Source organism: Muntiacus reevesi, chromosome 8 (genome assembly GCF_963930625.1).
Source record: "Muntiacus reevesi chromosome 8, mMunRee1.1, whole genome shotgun sequence".
Lineage (NCBI taxonomy): Eukaryota > Metazoa > Chordata > Mammalia > Artiodactyla > Cervidae > Muntiacus > Muntiacus reevesi.
In genome coordinates, this window is record NC_089256.1 from 46,904,053 (window position 1) to 46,924,520 (window position 20,468).

The window sequence follows — 20,468 nt, forward strand, 5'->3', positions numbered from 1 at the left end:
GCTGCCATAACAAAAGTCTAAAACATGTGGTGTTGGGTTTGGAATAGATTAGTGACCAGAAACTCAGTAAGGAAACAGATTGCAAAGGCCGAAAAAATGGGGGGAAAAAATGCTATAGTGAATTTGTAAAATGATGACTCATACTATGTACAGAAAGAACATTTGGTAAACCTGAAGTTGACAGTACCTTGAGAGAGAAAGAAAATGTCAGTTACAGCTAAGTAGACCTCCAGAGAGAATTTGGAAAGTGCCACTTGGGTGCTCTTTACTACATATGATAAAGGATGGCAAGATAGAGGGACGGGTGAAAGAAGGGAATGTTCAGTTTGCAGCCTGAATTTAGATAGAAAACAGAGGGCCAAGGGCCTGCTGCATTGGAAAACAAAACTCTCATCTCTAGTCTCCCCATATCGGAATAGTCTTCAAGTAAAAGATTCTCAAAATGAAAGGAGACCTTAGGACACAGAGAAAAGCAAGGGTATGGCCACTTGTTAAGACCTCTGAAAGATTTAAGAAAGTGCCTAGCATACTTTCTCAGCTAGACAAAAAGGTATGACAGAGCCTGATCCCAAATCACAGTGAATAAATCTAGAGAAAAAATAATTGTGGGTACAGCTTTTGTTGAATAAAGTAGACTATAAACTGTTACACAGAAAGCCCAAAATGTTAAAAATAAATAAATAGAACTATACCAGCAAAAGCACCATCAGCTTGAACTAGAGGGAACTAAAATTGATTAAACCACAGAGAGGTTTCTAGGCTCTCAACTACCGATGGGCAGGAAGCCAGATGAGAAAGCTACTGAATTGTTACCATGGCCATTTCTCAGGGAAATAAAGGAAAGATTTCTCAAAATGGGGAACCAAGGGACTGAAGAATGGAGTCTAGAGCCTTGGAGGACAATGGACTGGGAGGGCACTCCCAGGAAATAGAACTGAGCCCTAATCAAGGGCCTAGGGGAAATTTTAGACCAGTGACTGCTATAGATCTTCTGATCTTCCCCTTCTGAAGCGGAGTGTCTATTCAGTTAACCTGCCTCTGTCTCAACCATTGTAGGTCAAATGCATATGGAGGTGATTTATCACTTTTAATTCACAGATCTCTGAGTCAAGAGGAGCTTTACCCAAGGAGCCACATCTAAGAATCCTCATTCATCCTGATGTGATAAGATCATGTGATCACAGGCTTCCAGCTTGTTGCTATAAATAGGATGAGACAGAAAACCTGGAATGAGGATTAGCAAACTTTACATGTGGGAGAAATGTGAATAATCTGTGACAAAGGAGTAGACTGTGGTAGATTCTAAAAGCAACCACAAATTCTTTTCCTCCTACCAAGCGGTGGAATCTATTGCTCCACCCCTTGAAACTGAACTTAGCTGCATGACTTGTTTTGACTAACAGGACATTAGTATTAGTAAATATGATACAAACAGAAGCTTTAAAAGTGCTTGCACAAGGAGGCTTGCTTTCTGGCTACTTTTGGAAGCATGGACTATCATGTGAGCAGCCTCAGAAGGCAATTTGGAAGTTGAGAGGCAATCTGGAAAAGAACTAAGGCATCCCAGCATGCAGGCAGTAAACTTCCAAACAGGACTAAGGCTATCTTAGATCATCTAGCCATCCACCAGCCCATCACAGATGTGTGTGATAGTCAAGATCAGTTGAATTGACCCAGATTTTAAAAACTGCCCAGTCACTCCAAAGACAGAGCTAAATAAGATAATGTTTAAGTTATTACATTTTTTAGTGGTTTGTTTTGCAGCAAATCTCAACTGATGCAATGATAATTTTTCTTACAAAGTCTATAATTATCATCTTCCTGACTGTGAATATGGATTTAACATCCCCCACCCAATAGCCTGCCCCATATTGCTATTGTTGCTTAATTTTCATTGTAATCATATTTTTAAACCACAAACAGGACTTTTTAAATATACATTAATATCTAAATCAAATATTAAATATTTGATCAAATTGCCAACATCCATTGGCTCAAACTGCCAACATTCATTGGATCACAGAAAAAACTAGAGAATTCCAGAAAAACATCCGCTTCATTGACTATGCTAAACCTTTGTCTCTGAGGATCACAACAAACTGCAGAAAATTCTTCAAGAGATAGGAATACCAGACCATATTACCTGCCTCCTGGGAAACCTGTATGCAGGTCAGGAAGCAACGGTTATAACCAGACATGGAACAACGTTCTGGTTCAAAATTGAGAAAGGAGTACATCAAGGTTGTATATGGTCACCTTGCTTATTTAACTTATACTCAGAGTACATCATGCAAAATGCCGGACTGGATAAAGCACAAGCTGGAATCAAGATTGCTGGGAGAAATGTCAATAACCTCAGACACGGAGATGACACCACGCTTATGACAGAAAGCCAATTAAAGAGCCTCTTGATGAAAGTGAAAGAAGAGAGTAAAAAAGCTGGCTTGAAACTCAACATTTAAAAAATGAAGATCATGGCATCCTGTCCCATCACTTCATGGCAAATAGATGGGGAAACAATGGAAACAGTGACAGACTTTTCTTGGACTTCAAAATCACTGCAGATAGTGCATGTAGCCATGAAATTAAAAGATGCTTGCTCCTTGGAAGAAAAGTAATGACAACCCTAGACCCCGTACTAAAAAGCAGAGACATTACTTTGCCAACAAAGGTCCATGTAGTCAAAGCTATAGTTTTTCCCACAGTCATGTACAGATGTGAGAGATGGACAAAAAAGAAGGCTGAGAGCTGAAGAATTCATGTTTTCAAACTGAGGTGCCAGAGAAGATTCTTGAGAGCCCTTTGGATTGCAAGGAGATCAAATCAGTCAATCCTAAAGGAAATAAACCCTGAATATTCATTAGAAGAACTGATGCTGAAGCTTCAATACTCTCGCCACCTGATGTGAAGAGCTGACTCATTAGAAAAGACCTTGATGCTGGGAAAGATTGAAGGCAGGAGGAGGAGACAACAGAGGATGAGATGGTTGGATGGCATCACTGACTTGATGGACATGAGTCTGAGCAAACTCTGGGAGATGGTGAAGGACAGGGAAGCCTGGTGTGCTGCAGTTCATGGGTTCACAAAGAGTTGGACACAACTGAGCAACTGAAGAACACTATATAAATGAATACAAATATTTAATAAATTTATATGTTCACTGTTGTTTCTTGTGCATCTTTTCTCATTGTTTGATTCTGTAGACTTTTTTCTTCTAAAATATCTTTTAATGGTTCTTTTAGTGAGAGACTTGAGTTTACACTTTTGGTCTTTTTCTCTCACTGTTGTAGCATAGTTTACCTACATATAGTATTTTAGGTCCAACACTCATAAGTTCTGTTTTCTTCTCTTGCTGCTGCCGAAAGAGCTGTCATTTACTTGTATCTGACGTATTTTTAACTCTGATTTTTAATTGGTTGTTATGGACTGAATGTTTGTGTCCCCTGAAAATGGTGAAGCTTCAATTCCCAATGTGACTATGTCTGGACACTGGATCTTTATGGAGGTAATCTGGGATAAATGAAGTTATAAGAGTGAGGCCCTGGTCAGATAGCGTTAGTGTCCATAGAAGAGGCATGACAGAGCTCACATTCTCTCTCTCCCTGCCACAGGAGGATGCAGTGAGAAGGCAGCCGTCTACAAGTCAGGAAGACAGCTCTCAGCAAAAACCACTGGGTTGGCCAGAAAGTTTGTTTGGTCTTTTTCAGAAGATGGCTCTAGCAGCATTTAGTTGTCTTTAACTTTATTCAAAACAATTTTGTTAGATTGTATTCTGAGAGCTGTCATATTGCATGCCTTTTTAAAAAAACTTTTCAGATCGAGGAGCCAAGATGGCGGAGGAGTAGGACGGGGAGACCACTTTCTCTCCTAGAAATTCATCAAAAGAATAACTGAACGCAGAGCAAACTTCACAAAACAACTTCTGATTGCTAACTGAGGTCATCAGACGCCCAGAAAAGCAGCCCATTGTCTTCGAAAGGAGGTAGGACAAAATATAAAAGATAAAAAGTGAGTCAAAAGAGCTAAGGATGGAGATCCGTCCCGGGAAGGGTCTTAATAGAGGACGTTTCCAGACACCGGGAAACCCCCGCACTGGCGGGCCTGGGGGAAGTGTTTGAATCTCAGAGTTTGAATCTGACTGGGAGGGATAGAATAAATAAAACCCACAGATTACGAGCCTAAAAGCAACTCTCAGCAGAAAAGTACCCCAGACGCCTGCATCCGCAACCAGCAAGTGGGGGCGGAACGGAGAGGAGCGGGCGGCATTGCTTGGGGCAGGGTCCGGGCCTGAGTGCCCTGAGGACAATCGGAGGGAGCTTTTGTGAGTTCCCAGCTTGAACTATGGGAGAGCAAAGAGAGAGAAAATTAACCGGCCGAACACACTGCCGGCCCGTTCGCAGAACAAAGGGACCGAGAAAGTCCTGAGAAGAGCTCGCAGGCTGCGGACCGGCCCAGCCCTGCCAGAGGCAGGAGGCAGGGGGTAGGGGAAGGGGGCAGGCTCGGCCCCAAGGACCGCATCCCCTGCCACACTGCAAACGGGCCTCCGCCTTCTAATCAAAGACCTCCGGAGATTCTGGATGGTCGACATCCGCTGGGAGGGTCGTGGCTAGACACAGTACACGCACCCGGCCAGTGCGGACGGGGATTGGGGCTGGGGAAGTGGAGGGCAGAAGAGGCGCCACACGCGGGGAGAGAGCGCCGGACAAGCGCCTGGCTGCCTGAGCCACTCGGGCGGCGTAGGGACAAACCGCAGGCGCAGCTTTGTGTTCCGCGCTTTTGTGAATCACCCGAGGGCTGGAACCGCCTGGAGCCTGATCAGCCCAGACGGAGAAAATACCGCCAGCCCCTCCCTGCAGCGCCAGCTCCACCCCGAAGCGCGACGGAACTAGCTACCTGAATAAGAATCCACCTCCGCCCACCTGTGTCAGGGCGGAAATTAGGCGCAGAAGAAACCGGCGGCAGAAGCCAAAAAAACAAAGGGAACCGCTTCAGAAGGGACCGGTGCAACATTAAAATCCCTGAAGAAAACACCTACTTCACTGGAAGGGCCTATAGATATCGAGAAGTATAAGCTGGAACGAGGAGATATCTGAAACTGAGCCGAACCCACACTGACCGCAACAGCTCCAGAGAAATTCCTAGATATATTTTTTTCTTTTTTCTTTTCTTTTTTTTTTTTAGTAAGAAAAAAAAAAAATTTTTTTTTCTTTTTTCTCTTTTATTTTCCTTTAAAATTCCCTATTACTCCCCCATTACTCCTTAACTTTCATTTTCATAAGATTTTTACGATTTTTTTATTAGGTAAAACAATTTTTTTTCTCTTTTTTTTTTCTTTTTCTTCTTTTTTTTCCTTTTCTTTTTTCTTCTTCTCTTCTATGTTCTATTTTTCTTTTTCTCATTTCTTTTAAAGTCATCTAGTACTCCTCTTACTACTCCTTAATTTTCATTTTCAATACACTATAACCTTACAGGGGGAAAAAAAAAAGAGGAAGAGAAGCCATATTTTTAAACCAAACTTCATATATATTTCTAAAATTTTTTTTTATGTTTTGCTTTTTGTTTTTAATATAGTATTTTTAAGAGTCTAACCTCTACTCTAGATTTTTAATTTTTGTTTTTCAGTATATGATATAAATTGTGAACATTTAAGAATCCAATATTCAGCTCCCATTTTTATTCAGGAGTGTGTTGATTATTCTCTCCCAATCTTGACTCTCTTTTTTCTACCTCAGAACACCTCTATTTCCTCCTTTCCCCTTCTCTTCCCAATCCAATTCTGTGAATCTTTGTGGGTGTCTGGGCTACGGAGAACACTCTGGGATCAGACAACTTCATAGATCTGTCTCTCTCCTCTTGAGTCCCCCCTTTTCTCCTCCTGCTCATCTCTATCTCCCTCCTCCCTCTCCCCTTCCTCATGTAACTCTGTGAACCTCTCTGGGTGTCCCTAACGGGGGAGAAACTTTTCACCATTAACCTAGAAGTTTTATTATCAGTGCTGTATGGTTGGAGAAGTCCTGAGACTACAGGAAGAATAAAACTGAAATCCAGAGGCAGGAGACTTAAGCCCAAAACCTGAGAACACCAGAAAACTCCTGACTACATGGATCTTTAAGTAATAAGTGACCGTCCAAAAGCCTCCAAACCTACACTGAAACAAACCACCACCCAAGAGCCAATAAATTTTAGAGCAAGACATACCACGCAAATTCTCCAGCAACGCAGGAACATAGCCCTGAACGTCAACATACAGACTACCCAAGGTAACACCTAACACATAGACCCATCTCAAAACTCATTACTGGGCACTCCTTTGCTCTCCAAAGAGAAGAAATCAAGATTCACGCACCAGAATACTGACGCAAGCTTCGCTAATCAGGAAACCTTGACAAGCCAGTCATCTAACCCCACCCACTGGGTAAAACCTCCACAATAAAAAGGAACCACACACCTCCAGAATACAGAAAGCCCACTCCAGACACAGCAATCTAAACAAGATGAAAAGGTAAAGAAATACCCAACAGGTAAAGGAACATGAAAAAAGTCCTCCAAGTCAAACAAAAGAGGAGGAGATAGGGAATCTACCTGAAAAAGAATTTAGAATAATGATAATAAAAATGATCCAAAATCTTGAAAGCAAAATGGAGTTACAGATAAATAGCCTGGAGACAAAGATGGAAAAGATGCAAGAAATGTTTAATAAAGACCTAGAAGAAATAAAAAAGAGTCAATTAAAAATGAATAATGCAATGAATGAGATCAAAAACACTCTGGAGGGAACCAAGAGTAGAATAAGGGGACAGAAGATAGGATAAGTGAGGTAGAAGAGAGAATGGTGGAAATAAATTAAGCAGAGAGGAAAAAAGAAAAAAGGATCAAAAGAAATGAGGACAACCTCAGGGACCTCTGGGACAATGTGAAACGCCCCAATATTCGAATCATAGGAGTCCCAGAAGAAGAAGACAAAAAGAAAGGCCATGAGAAAATACTCGAGGAGATAATAGCTGAAAACTTCCCTAAAATGGGGAAGGAAATAGCCACCCAAGTCCAAGGAACCCAGAAAGTCCCAAACAGGATAAACCCAAGGCGAAACACCCCAAGACACATATTAATCAAATTAACAAAGATCAAACACAAAGAACAAATACTAAGAGCAGCAAGGGAGAAGAAACAAATAACACACAAAGGGATTCCTATAAGGATAACAGCTGATTTATCAATAGAAACCCTCCAGGCCAGAAGGGAATGGCAGGACATACTGAAAGTAATGAAAGAGAATAACCTACAACCTAGATTACTGTACCCAGCAAGGATCTCATTCAGATACGAAGGAGAATTCAAAAGCTTTACAGACAAGCAAAAGCTGAGAGAATTCAGCACCACCAAACCAGCTCTTCAACAAATGCTAAAGGATCTTCTCTAGACAGGAAATGCAGAAAGATTGAATAAACGTGAACCCAAAACAACAAAGTAAATGGCAACGGGTCCGCACCTATCAATAATTACCTTAAATGTAAATGGGTTGAATGCCCCAACCAAAAGACAAAGATTGGCTGAATGGATACAAAAACAAGACCCCTATATATGCTGTCTACAAGAGACCCACCTCAAAACCAGAGACACATACAGACTAAAAGTGAAGGGCTGGAAAAAAATATTTCACGCAAACGGAGACCAAAAGAAAGCAGGAGTCGCAATACTCATATCAAATAAAATAGACTTTCAAATAAAGGATGTGAAAAGAGACAAAGAAGGACACTACATAATGATAAAAGGATCAATCCAAGAAGAAGATATAACAATTATAAATATATATGCACCCAACATAGGAGCACCGCAATATGTACGGCAAACGCTAACGAGTATGAAAGAGGAAATTAATAGTAACACAATAATAGTGGGAGACTTTAATACCCCACTCACAACTATGGATAGATCAACTAAACAGAAAATCAATAAGGAAACACAAACCTTAAATGATACAATGGACCAGCTAGACCTAGTTGATATCTATAGGACATTTCACCCCAAAACAATCAACTTCACCTTTTTTTCAAGTGCACACGGAACCTTCTCCAGAATAGATCACATCCTGGGCCATAAATCTGGTCTTGGAAAATTCAAAAAAATTGAAATCATTCCAGTCATCTTTTCTGACCACAGTGCAGTAAGATTAGATCTCAATTACAGGAAAAAAAATTGTTAAAAATTCAAACATATGGAGGCTAAATAACACGCTTCTGAATAACCAACAAATCATAGAAGAAATCAAAAAAGAAATCAAAATATGTATAGAAATGAATGAAAATGAAAGCACAACAACCCAAAACCTATGGGACACTGTAAAAGCAGTGCTAAGGGGAAGGTTCATAGCATTACAGGCTTACATCAAGAAACAAGAAAAAAGCCAAATAAATAACCTAACTCTACACCTAAAGCAATTAGAGAAGGAAGAAATGAAGAATCCCAGGGTTAGCAGAAGGAAAGAAATCTTAAAAATTAGGGCAGAAATAAATGCAAAAGAAACTAAAGAGACCATAGCAAAAATCAACAAAGCTAAAAGCTGGTTTTTTGAAAAAATAAACAAAATTGACAAACCATTAGCAAGACTCATTAAGAAACAAAGAGAGAAGAACCAAATTAACAAAATAAGAAATGAAAAGGGTGAGATCACAACAGACAACACTGAAATCCAAAGGATCATAAGAGACCAGTACCAGCAGCTCTATGCCAATAAAATGGACAACTTGGATGAAATGGACAAATTCTTAGAAAAGTATAACTTTCCAAAACTGAACCAGGAAGAAATAGAAGATCTTAACAGAACCATCACAAGCAAGGAAATCGAAACTGTAATCAAAAATCTTCCAGCAAACAAAAGCCCAGGACCAGATGGGTTCACAGCTGAATTCTACCAAAAATTTAGAGAAAAGCTAACACCTATCTTACTCAAACTCTTCCAGAAAATTGCAGATGAAGGTAAACTTCCAAACTCATTCTATGAGGCCACCATCACCCTAATTCCAAAACCAGACAAAGATGCCACAAAAAAAGAAAACTACAGGCCAATATCACTGATGAACATAGATGCAAAAATCCTTAACAAAATTCTAGCAAACAGAATCCAACAACATATTAAAAAAATCATACACCATGACCAAGTGGGCTTTATCCCAGGAATGCAAGGATTCTTTAATATCCGCAAATCGATCAACGTAATACACCACATTAACAAATTGGAAGATAAAAACCATATGATTATCTCAATAGATGCGGAGAAAGCCTTTGACAAAATTCAACACTCATTTATGATTAAAACTCTCCAGAAAGCAGGAATAGAAGGAACATACCTCAACATAATAAAAGCTATATATGACAAACCCACAGCAAGCATCACCCTCAATGGTGAAAAATTGAAAGCATTTCCTCTGAAATTAGGAACAAGACAAGGATGCCCACTCTCACCACTGCTATTCAACATAGTGGTGGAAGTTTTGGCCACAGCAATCAGAGCAGAAAAAGACATAAAAGGAATCCAGATAGGAAAAGAAGAAGTGAAACTCTCGCTGTTTGCAGATGACATGATCCTCTACATAGAAAACCCTAAAGACTCTTCCAGAAAATTACTAGAGCTAATCAATGAATATAGTAAAGTTGCAGGATATAAAATTAACACACAGAAATCCCTTGCGTTCCTATATACTAACAATGAAAAAACAGAAAGAGAAATTAAGGAAACAATACCATTCACCATTGCAACAAAAAGAATAAAATACTTACGAGTATATCTACCTAAAGAAACAAAAGACCTATACACAGAAAACTATAAAACATTGATGAAAGAAATCAAAGAGGACACAAACAGATGGAGAAACATACCGTGTTCATGGATTGGAAGAATCAATATTCTCAAAATGGCTATTCTACCCAAAGCAATCTATAGATTCAATGCAATCCCTATCAAGCTACCAACGGTATTTTTCACAGAACTAGAACAAATAATTTCACAATTTGTATGGAAATACAAAAAACCTCGAATAGCCAAATCTTGAGAAAGAAGAATGGAACTGGAGGAATCAACCTGCCTGACTTCAGACTCTACTACAAAGCCACAGTCATCAAGACAGTATGGTACTGGCACAAAGACAGAAATATAGATCAATGGAACAGAATAGAAAGCCCAGAGATAAATCCACGAACCTATGGACACCTTATCTTTGACAAAGGAGGCAAGGATATACAATGGAAAAAAGACAATCTCTTTAACAAGTGGTGCTGGGAAAACTGGTCAACCACTTGTAAAAGAATGAAACTAGAACACTTTCTAACACCATACACAAAAATAAACTCAAAATGGATTAAAGATCTAAATGTAAGACCAGAAACTATAAAACTCCTAGAGGAGAACATAGGCAAAACACTCTGACATAAATCACAGCAAGATCTTCTATGACCCACCTCCCAGAATATTGGAAATAAAAGCAAAAATAAACAAATGGGACCTAATGAAAATTAAAAGCTTTTGCACAACAAAGGAAACTATAAGTAAGGTGAAAAGACAGCCCTCAGATTGGGAGAAAATAATAGCAAATGAGGAAACAGACAAAGGATTAATCTCAAAAATATACAAGCAACTCCTGAAGCTCAATTCCAGAAAAATAAATGACCCAATCAAAAAATGGGCCAAAGAACTAAATAGACATTTCTCCAAAGAAGACATACAGATGGCTAACAAACACATGAAAAGATGCTCAACATCACTCATTATCAGAGAAATGCAAATCAAAAACACAATGAGGTACCATTACACGCCAGTCAGGATGGCTGCTATCCCAAAGTCTACAAGCAATAAATGCTGGAGAGGGTGTGGAGAAAAGGGAACCCTCTTACACTGTTGGTGGGAATGCAAACTAGTACAGCCACTATGGAAAACAGTGTGGAGATTTCTTAAAAATCTGGAAATAGAACTACCATATGACCCAGCAATACCACTTCTGGGCATACACACTGAGGAATCCAGATCTGAAAGAGACACGTGCACCCCAATGTTCATCGCAGCACTGTTTATAATAGCCAGGACATGGAAGCAACCTAGATGCCCATCAGCAGATGAATGGATAAGGAAGCTGTGGTACATATACACCATGGAATATTTATTACTCAGCCGTTAAAAAGAATTCATTTGAATCAGTTCTAATGAGATGGATGAAACTGGAGCCCATTATACAGAGCGAGGTGAGCCAGAAAGATAAAGAACATTACAGTATACTAACACATATATACGGAATTTAGAAAGATGGTAATGATGGCCCTATATGCAGGGCAGAAGAAGAGACGCAGAAGTACAGAACAGACTTTTGAACTCTGTGGGGGAAGGGGAGAGTGGGATGTTTCGAAAGATCAGCATGTATATTATCTGTGGTGAAACAGACCACCAGCCCAGGTGGGAGGCATGAGTCAAGTGCTCGGGCCTTGTGGGCTGGGAAGATCCAGAGAAATCGGGTGGAGAGGGAGGTGGGATGGGAGACCGGGATGGGGAATTCGTGTAACTCTATGGCTGATTCATATCAATGTATGACAAAACCCACTGAAAAATTAAAAAAAAAAAGGTAAAAAAAATAAATAAATAAAAATAAAAAAACTTTTCAAAACTGGTGAATTTTTGTATAGCCATTTTAATGTTAAAGATAGAAGAATCAAAAGAGACATTTTCAGCATTTTATGCTTTATCATTTCAAGAAAGGTGAAAACACAACTGAAACACAAGAAAAGATTTGGGCAGTGTATGGAGAAGTGCTATGACTGATCGAATGTGTCAAAAGTGGTTTGCAGAGTTTTGTGCTGGAGATTTCTCACTGGATGATGCTCAGTAAATCAGTTTGATCTTGGACTTCCCGGCCTCCACACCTATGAGAAATAAACATCTGTTGTTTAAACCACCCAGTCTATAATATGTTTTTATGGCAGCCCAAGCAGATTCATACATCGGTCTGCCTCCTATCTTTGGTATTATGCAGTTTCACTACAATATGTGTAACTGTGGGTCAATTTTTATTTAACCGCCATACTACTATGAGATACTTTTGATCCAAGAATTCATAGTTACTCAACTAAGGAAAATTACTAGCCATTTATTTAAATATCACTTCTCTTTCATTCCCTGTGCTCTCTCTGTAACTTTTATTAAAGAAAGCTGAAGTCTGTCAATTTATCTTTCATATCTCTAAACTTACAGGGTAAGTTTCTGTGTACTGTTCTCCAATCTGTTAACTCATACTTCAGTGGTATCTAGGAATCAATGTACCCTATCTATTGTGTGTTTATTTGAATAACTACATTTTTCATTTCACATTTTTTATAAACACCTGGGGCTTCCCTTGTGGCTCAGCTGGTAAAGAATCTGCCTATAACGCGGGAGACCTGGGTTCAATCCCTGGGTTGGGAAGATCTCTTGGAGAAGGGAAAGGCTACCCATTCCAGTATTCTGGCCTGGAGAATTCCATGGACTATACAGTCCATGGGATCACAAAGAGTTGAACATGACTGGGCGATTTTCACTTCACTTCACTATATACACCTGATGTTATTTTATTTGTGTTTTTTGTAATTACTTATTTTTTAAAATAATTTTATTATTTTAATAAATTTATATAAATAAATTTATAATTTTAATTTATAATTTTATTTACTATTGGCTTCATTGGGTCTTCATTGCTTTGTGTAGCCTTTCTCTTTGCGTGGTGAGTGGGGGCTACTCTTCACTGCAGTGCCCGGGTTTCTCACTGAAGTGGCTTCTCATTGCAGAGCACAGGCTCTAGGCACATGGGCTTCAGTGGTTGCAGCATGCAGGCTTGGTAGTTGGGGCTCACAGGCTCTAGAGCATGAGCTCAGTAGTTGTGGTGCATGGGCTCTGCTGCTCCATGGTATGTCGAAACTTCTTGGACCAGGTATTGAACCTGTGTCCCTGGCATTAGCAGGGAATTCTTGTCCTGTGACTCCTGCAAAGTCCTCATAATTATTAATGAAAATTATGCTTTCTTTTTTTTTAAGGACAGGATACATCCTCACCTACTTATTATAAGGTTTCCTTTTTAGTCTATTCTGTAAAATTAATTTCATTTGGGATAATTTCTTATTCTTACAAAGGATCCTATTACTTGTGTTTCTTGATTTGCAGTTTTGGAACTGCAAGTTCCTTTTGAGTCTGTTCTTCTCACTTTTGTTATTTTGTTCCTCTCTCTGACCCCATTTCTTCCTGACCCTCCAGGCCCCCGGTGCAGAAGCAGGTGGGTGTTACAGCCCCACAGGGACATGGCAGCAGCAGTCACAGAACCAGCAGGCAGCTGGGCTCAGTTCCGGTAGGAGGCTGTGTGCTTGTCCTTGCTTTCCTCAGTCCACAACTCCTGTCTACGTCTCAGTCAGCACGCTGACAGCCTCCCTTCCCTCTCACACACCCAGGCTTCCTTCATGACCAGTGAGCTTTTAAAGAAGGCCCTGACTTCAAGCCTTGTGGCTTCCCTGATGGCTCAGATGGTAAAGAATCTGCTTGCAATGCAGGAGACCGGGCTCAATTCCTGCGTTGGGAAGATTCCCTGGAGAAGGGAATGGCAACCCTGGAGAATCCCGTGGACGGAGGAGCCTAGCAGGCTACAGTCCATGGGGTTGCAAAGAGTCGGACATGACTGAGAGACTAACACCTCAAGCCTTACTCTGGTTTCTCAATGTCTGCAGAGTACTTTTTCTCCCTTTATTTCATAGGAGCCATACTCTTCATAGCCACTGCCTCCATCCAACCCACAGCACAAGAAGCTTCAGCCCCTGGTCATCTTTTTGCAAGTCTCTTCTTTCGTGATCCACAGAGATGGTTACTTCACATCTGAGGCTGGTGATGTCCATTTTTTGTTTTCTCTATCCTTTTGTTCCTCAGAGACATGAATTCAGATAAGCAGTTTCAAAAATGCAAACAAAATGTAAATTAGCCACCTGGTCCTCCTTCCCAAAGTTGCAAGTACCCCCAAAATGAAACTTAAAAAAAGGACAAAGGGGTCATATGTAAATGTCTGTCATTTCTCTCTGGAGTCAGAGAAGGATCTTCACTTACTAAAGCTTCTTTGTCCAAAAGCACAGTGTGGTGAGGAAGACAAAGAGACCCACTGCTCTTAGCCTCCATCTACCCTGAATATTTGGGAACTTCTTTTAGATCTAAGCTATTTATTGATCAAACACACCAGAACAGGACTTTGGAAAAAACATGAAAGACTCATGGAACCTTTCCCACTCATTCAAGTGTAAAAACTTCAGGTAGAAAGAATGCGGTGGAAAGAGAATAGAGTAAATATTTTGATATGGCATATCTCAAAACTTTTTGGAACAGAACTTGCTACACTGGGGCATGGACACCTGAGTCTCCAGTGTCTGTGACACTGTCCTAAAATAGTTACTGGATAAATAAAGGGATATAACTTAGTCTGAAATCAATAAGAGGAGAACCCACAACACAAGTAGCTTTCCTTCCCATGGAAAGGGACTTCTTTCTTACCTATGAGCAAATAGGGAGAAATTTCACTTTCTGTTGAAACAACACAATCTGGCACCCTCCTGTAGCATACCACTACAACTCTCTCATCTGTTTATCCACTGGGAACTTCCCAGAATTGGTCTCCTTGGGGCCCCAGGTGGGAATGAGATGAGGCACATCAATTTCAGGACTAACTTCCAAGGCCTTACTTCGTGTGCTTATTTTTGGTTTCGTTTTTTGCCAAGTCTACTCTAACACAGCCAGTTTTCCATTTAGCTGCACTACCCACTCAAATATTTATTGAGCATTTACTGATAATAACAGCTCCTATTTAATACAGACCATTTGTATGCATGACAGTGCATTTTACATACCCATTTAATCTTCACAACAGCTAGTGATTCAAAGTAGGCACCGTTATGTTCATTTTTCAATAGAGAAAGCAGGCTTAGAAAAGTTCTGTGGTTTCTCAAAGTCACCCAGGCTAGAGCCTGACTTTGGATATGACTCCAAAACCCATAATGTTTTTGTTATTACAATCTGAAGACACCTGTTCTTTCCTATAGAGAAACTGTGTGTTACAGGTTATGGCCCTAGTTTTTAATACTGAGGCAAGGCCAGCCTAAAACAGCTTACCCTAGGGCTGTCACCTGGCTTTATATATTCATTTCCCCCTCCACCTCAATTCTGCCATTTGTGCTTCTGGGGTTTATGCCCCGAAAACCCTCAACTACAGGCAGAATCAGAGGCAACAAGAACTTTTGGGTCACTACCAGCACTCGATTCTGGGCCCTTCTCAGTCAGGGCCCTGAGGCTTGGTGGGTTTCCTGCTGCTGGAGCTCTGAGGACTTTTCTCCTTCTTGAGCTTATTTTTACCACTTGCAATGGTGCCCAGATCCTGCGGTAAGGGCCTTGGCCCTGAAGATGGTATATAATAGGCAGAAAAATGTAGTGGGACTTGGAGGAACTGAGAGGTCTCCAGAGAGTGCAAGGCCTCCAAGCACTAAGGAAAGGAAAAGTGGGGCTGGTTCCCCAGAAATGCACATGGACTCCAACCTCCCACCCACTCCTCTGTCCTGTGTATTAATTCCCTGGACAGCCTAAGAGAGCCACGGGCCTCAACTTACCAAAACATCTCTCCCTCCTTCATCCTGAGAACAAACGTGCTAAGTGCTTTGTGTGCATTACTTCATTTAATCCACACGACATCCAGAAAGGTGTAGGTGCTATTGTCTCCACATTACAAATGAGAAAATCAAGGGACAGAGAAGTCTTATAATTTACACAAAACCACACAGCTAGTAAATGTCAGTTAGGATTCAAAACCAAGCAGTTTGATGTAGAGGCTATACACTAAACTACTATAGAAATAGCCTCATAGTAAGAACCAGAAAAGATGGATGTAAACTATGTGTGTCTCTATAATTAACAATAGTTATACAGATTTGGGAGGATTGGGTAATACTAGGTCAACACTGCATTTTTAAAAATATTTATTTATTTAGCTACATTGGGTCTTCATTGTGGCATGCAGGTTCCTTAGTTGTGGCATGAGAACTCTTAGTTGAGGCATGTGTGATCTAGTTCCCTGATCAGGGATCAAACCCAGGCCCCCTGCACTGGGAGTGAGGAGTCTTAACCACTGGACCATGAGAGAAGTCCCAACACCATATTTTGATGGGTGAAAAGGCTAGTTCTGTGACCCTTCCACACACAATTCTGAAGAATGCATGTTCATTTGGAGGGGACAGAAGGGCTCTTGGCCCACAGCACATCTGACCCATAGCAGTCACTCAATAAATGCTAGCTGTAGTAGAGCTCTTTTAAATAACCTACACTTACCAGAATCACTCTTTTGACAATTCTCCATTCACTCTGTACAAGATATTTACTGATTGATGCCACCACGCTGAATCCCAAGGACTACTAGGTTATTCTCTAGTCTATCTGCACTTTCTGCTCCTTCCAGGTAAGGTGTTTGTAAGAGTCACCTGGCTTGTCCCCAAAACCAGTTTTGCCAATTGTATTTATTATTTAAATTATCACATATAATTCATCCTGATTCAAGCATGCCCAATACTAGCCAATTCCAGAAATCTAATCCATGTTCAAAAGATGAAGCTGTGTTATAACACAAGGGCTTCCCTAGTAGCTCAGTTGGTAAAGAATCTACCTGCAATGCAGGAGACCGAGGCTCAATCCCTGGGTCAGGAAGATCCTCTGGAGAAGGAAATGGCAACTCACTCCAGTACTCTTGCCTGGACAGAGGACCTGGTGGGCTACAGTCCATGGGATCACAAAGAGTCGGACATGACTGTGTGACTTTCACTTTCACTTTCATAATACAAGATGTTAAAAAGATTGTCCAAATACCATTATCATATAAAGAGCTTCTACAACTCAAGAAGAAAAAGGCAAATAATAGAAAAATGAGCCAAGGACAAGAACAATTTACAAATAACCAAAAAACACAGCAATGAACCCAATCTTACTTGCTGCTGCTGCTAAGTCACTTCAGTCATGTCCAACTCTGTTCAACCCCATAGACGGCAGCCCATCAGGCTCCCCTGTCTCTGGGATTCTCTAGGCAAGAAAACTGGAGGGGGTTGCCATTTCCTTCCCCAATGCATGAAAGTGAAAAGTGAAAGTGAAGTCGCTCAGTTGTGTCCGACTTAGCAACCCCATGGACTGCAGCCTACCAGGCTCCTCCATCCATGGGATTTTCCAGGCAAGAGTACTGTAGTGGGTTACCATTGCCTTCTCCGAATCTTACTTGAGATTAACCAAAAATTAACAGTGAGATAACATTTATTATCCATTAGGTTGACTGAAGTTTAAATGATGGATGTCATCTGGTTTTGGCAAGATGTGGGCAATGAAATTGCTACCAGTAACTTCTTGCAGGTAGTAGAAACAATAAATTCATATACATAAATACATTTTTAAGTAATGGGATTTTCAGTGTTTTCAGATGCAGCTAAATAAAAGGCAGAACTCTCCCCCAGAAGGAAGAAGAACTGTTTTAAACCTATAAATCACTATTCTAAAACTGAAGTTCCAAAAACATCTAGAACCATGTAACACCACCAAAAGAAGAGGTGATAACACACACTCTCTGAAGAGGACTACTGTGATTTAGACAATGACTTCCAGTGTGCTGGCTCAGACACCCTTCTCCCAACTCTGCACTCCCCCCTTGGCAGGTATGGTAGCACCCATCCTGGCAGGCCTAGCTTGGGGTTCCTGATCCAAGGCTTGGTGGACGCCATGAGGTTCAGAGCAGCACCCCTCTCTCTCTTTCCCACACACAAGTGTACAAGGTTCAGACTCCACCAGGGTGAACCATTTGCCTCTCACATTCTGTGATCAGAGCATTGCTATGTCTCCGGCCTCTCATACTTGAAACAGACTTGCTGGTATTTGAGCCCTCAGGACACCCAGTGCCTGCAATAAAATAAAGACCCAGCTTCTCTCTGAGACCCACTGAGCCAAGGACATGGCGTTCTATCTATACAATGAAATGCAGATTTCCCAATAAAAGGCAAAATTCTTGACTGTGGGAGGTTGAATAGGATGAAAAAGAATTCCAGCTGGTTAAAGTTATGGCACTGAAAAAAGTCTTGTCTGAAACTAATTCTTGTGTCTGAGCCCAAGATGCTGTCATCGTGCCACGGATTGTTAAAATATTCACTCATGGCGTGCTCCAACCCTGCAACCTTCAGCTGTGCCCTGAAACAGTCTAAATTGGTCAGTAAACACAGTGGTTCAGTCTTGCTGCCTTCTCTTCTGAAATTAAGAATATTCCAGCTGACTACTGCCAGTGCACAATGTACAGGAGGCTGTATTTGGTTAGGGTTGTACACTGTGATTACATGTTAAATCATGAAAGAAATGGCAAGAATCCTCCTTCCTGCTGTATATTTGGAAGAGGAGAGTCATAAATACAGTCAGCTGTGCCCCGTGGGCCTAATAAGGTGGGTTCTGGGGCGAGGCTACTGGGTTCCCTCCATAGGATCATCACTTCAAGCTCAGTGACCCTGCCTAAGTCTCCTGCTACCTCTGTCCCCTCACTTCCTCATCTGAAATATGGAGATAGTAACAGAGCTAGTGGAGTGATGGAACTCCAGCTGAGCTTTTTCAAATCCTAAAAGATGATGCTATAAAAGTGCTGCACTCAATATGCCAGCAAATTTGGAAAATTCAGCACTGGCCACAGGACTGGAAAAGGTCAGTTTTCATTCCAATCCCAAAGAAAAGCAATGCCAAGGAATGTTCAAACTACTGCACAATTGCACTTATCTCACACACTAGCAAAATAATGCTCAAAATTCTCCAAGCCTGACTTCAATAGTATGTGAACCATGAACTTACAAATGTTCAAGCTTTATTTAGAAAAGGCAGAGGAACCAGAGATCAAATTGCCAACATCCGCTGGATCACAGAAAAAGCAAGAGAGCTCCAGAAAAACATCTACTGCTGCTTTATTGACTACGCCAAAGCCTTTGACTGTGTGGATCACAACAAAATGTGGAAAATTCTTCAAGAGATGGGAATACCAGATGGTAATACCAGGGAATACCTCCCAGAAAATCTGTATGCAGGTCAAGAAGCAACAGTTGGAACCAAACATGGAACAATAGACTGGCTCAAAATTGGGAAAGGAGTACATCAAGGCTGCATATTATCACCCTTATTTAACTTATATGCAGAATGCATCACGCGAAATGCTGGGTTGGATGAAGCACAAGCCAGAATTAAGATTTCAGGGAGAAATATCAATAACCTCAGATACGCAGATGACATCACCCTTGCGGCAGAAAACAAAGAAGAACTAAAGGGTCTCTCGATGCAAGTGAAAGCGGAGAGTGAAAAAGTTGGCTTAAAACAACATTCAAAAAGCTAAGATCATGGCATTCAGTCCCATCACTTCATGACAAATAGAGGGGGAAACAGTGGAAACAGTGACAGACTTTATTTTTGGGGGCTCCAAAATCACTGCAGGTGGTCACTGCAGTCATGATATTAAGACACTTGCTCCTTTGTAAGAAAATCTATGACCAACCTAAATAGCATATTAAAAAGCAGAGATATCACTTTGTCAACAAAGATCCATCTAGTCAATGCTATGGTTTTTCCAGTAGTCATGTATGGATGTGAGAGTTGAACTATAAAGAAAGCTGAGCGCCAAATAATTGATGCTTTTGAACTGTGGTGTTGGAGAAGACTCTTAAGAATCTCTTGGACTGCCAGGAGACCAAACCAGTCCATCCTAAAGGAAATCAGTCTTGAATATTCACTGAAAGGACTGACGCTGAAGCTGAAAGTCCAATACTTTGGTCACCTGATGCAAAGAACTGACTCATTAGAAAAGACCCTGATGCTATGAAAGATTGAAGGCAAGAGGAGAAGGGGACGACAGAGGATGAGATGGTTGGATGATGTCACTGACTCGATGGATATGAATTTAAGCAAGCTCCAGGAGTTGGTGAAGGACAGGGAAGCCTGACGAGTTGCAGCCCACGGAGTCACAAGAGGCGGACATGACTGAGAGACTGAATTGAACTGAACAGAGCTCACGACATAGGATCATCAGAAGGGGAAAAGGAGTATACCCATTTAAAGTGTCACTCTCTAAGGAAGCACTCAAATGTCAGTTCTCACCCATGGAAGTGAGAAGCAGTGGGTTAGAGCAGATGCTGAAGGGCTTGAATGTCTATCATCGGTATGACAACCTATGTAGAAGGCATTTATTCATGCACTCTGCCGAAGCTGTCCTCTGGCCACTTCATGTGTTAGGTCATTCAGCACTTAGCTCACACCTCTTTGTGTGTGTGCCACCCCCCCTAACTAGATGGTGAGCTCCTGGAGGGCAGGAGCAGTGTCCTAACCTGCTGCAGAGTTTGGTCCCCAGTAACCACTCAGCAAATACCTGATTGACACTGCTAGCTGTTCA

At 41.0% G+C, this 20,468-nt stretch overlaps 1 protein-coding gene across 4 annotated transcripts in view; it reads right to left on the reverse strand.

Annotated features, from left to right (window-relative positions):
- MYLK (myosin light chain kinase) overlaps nt 1-20,468 on the reverse strand; it is a 284,285-nt gene that overhangs the window by 242,415 nt on the left and 21,402 nt on the right. The window lies entirely within an intron of this gene.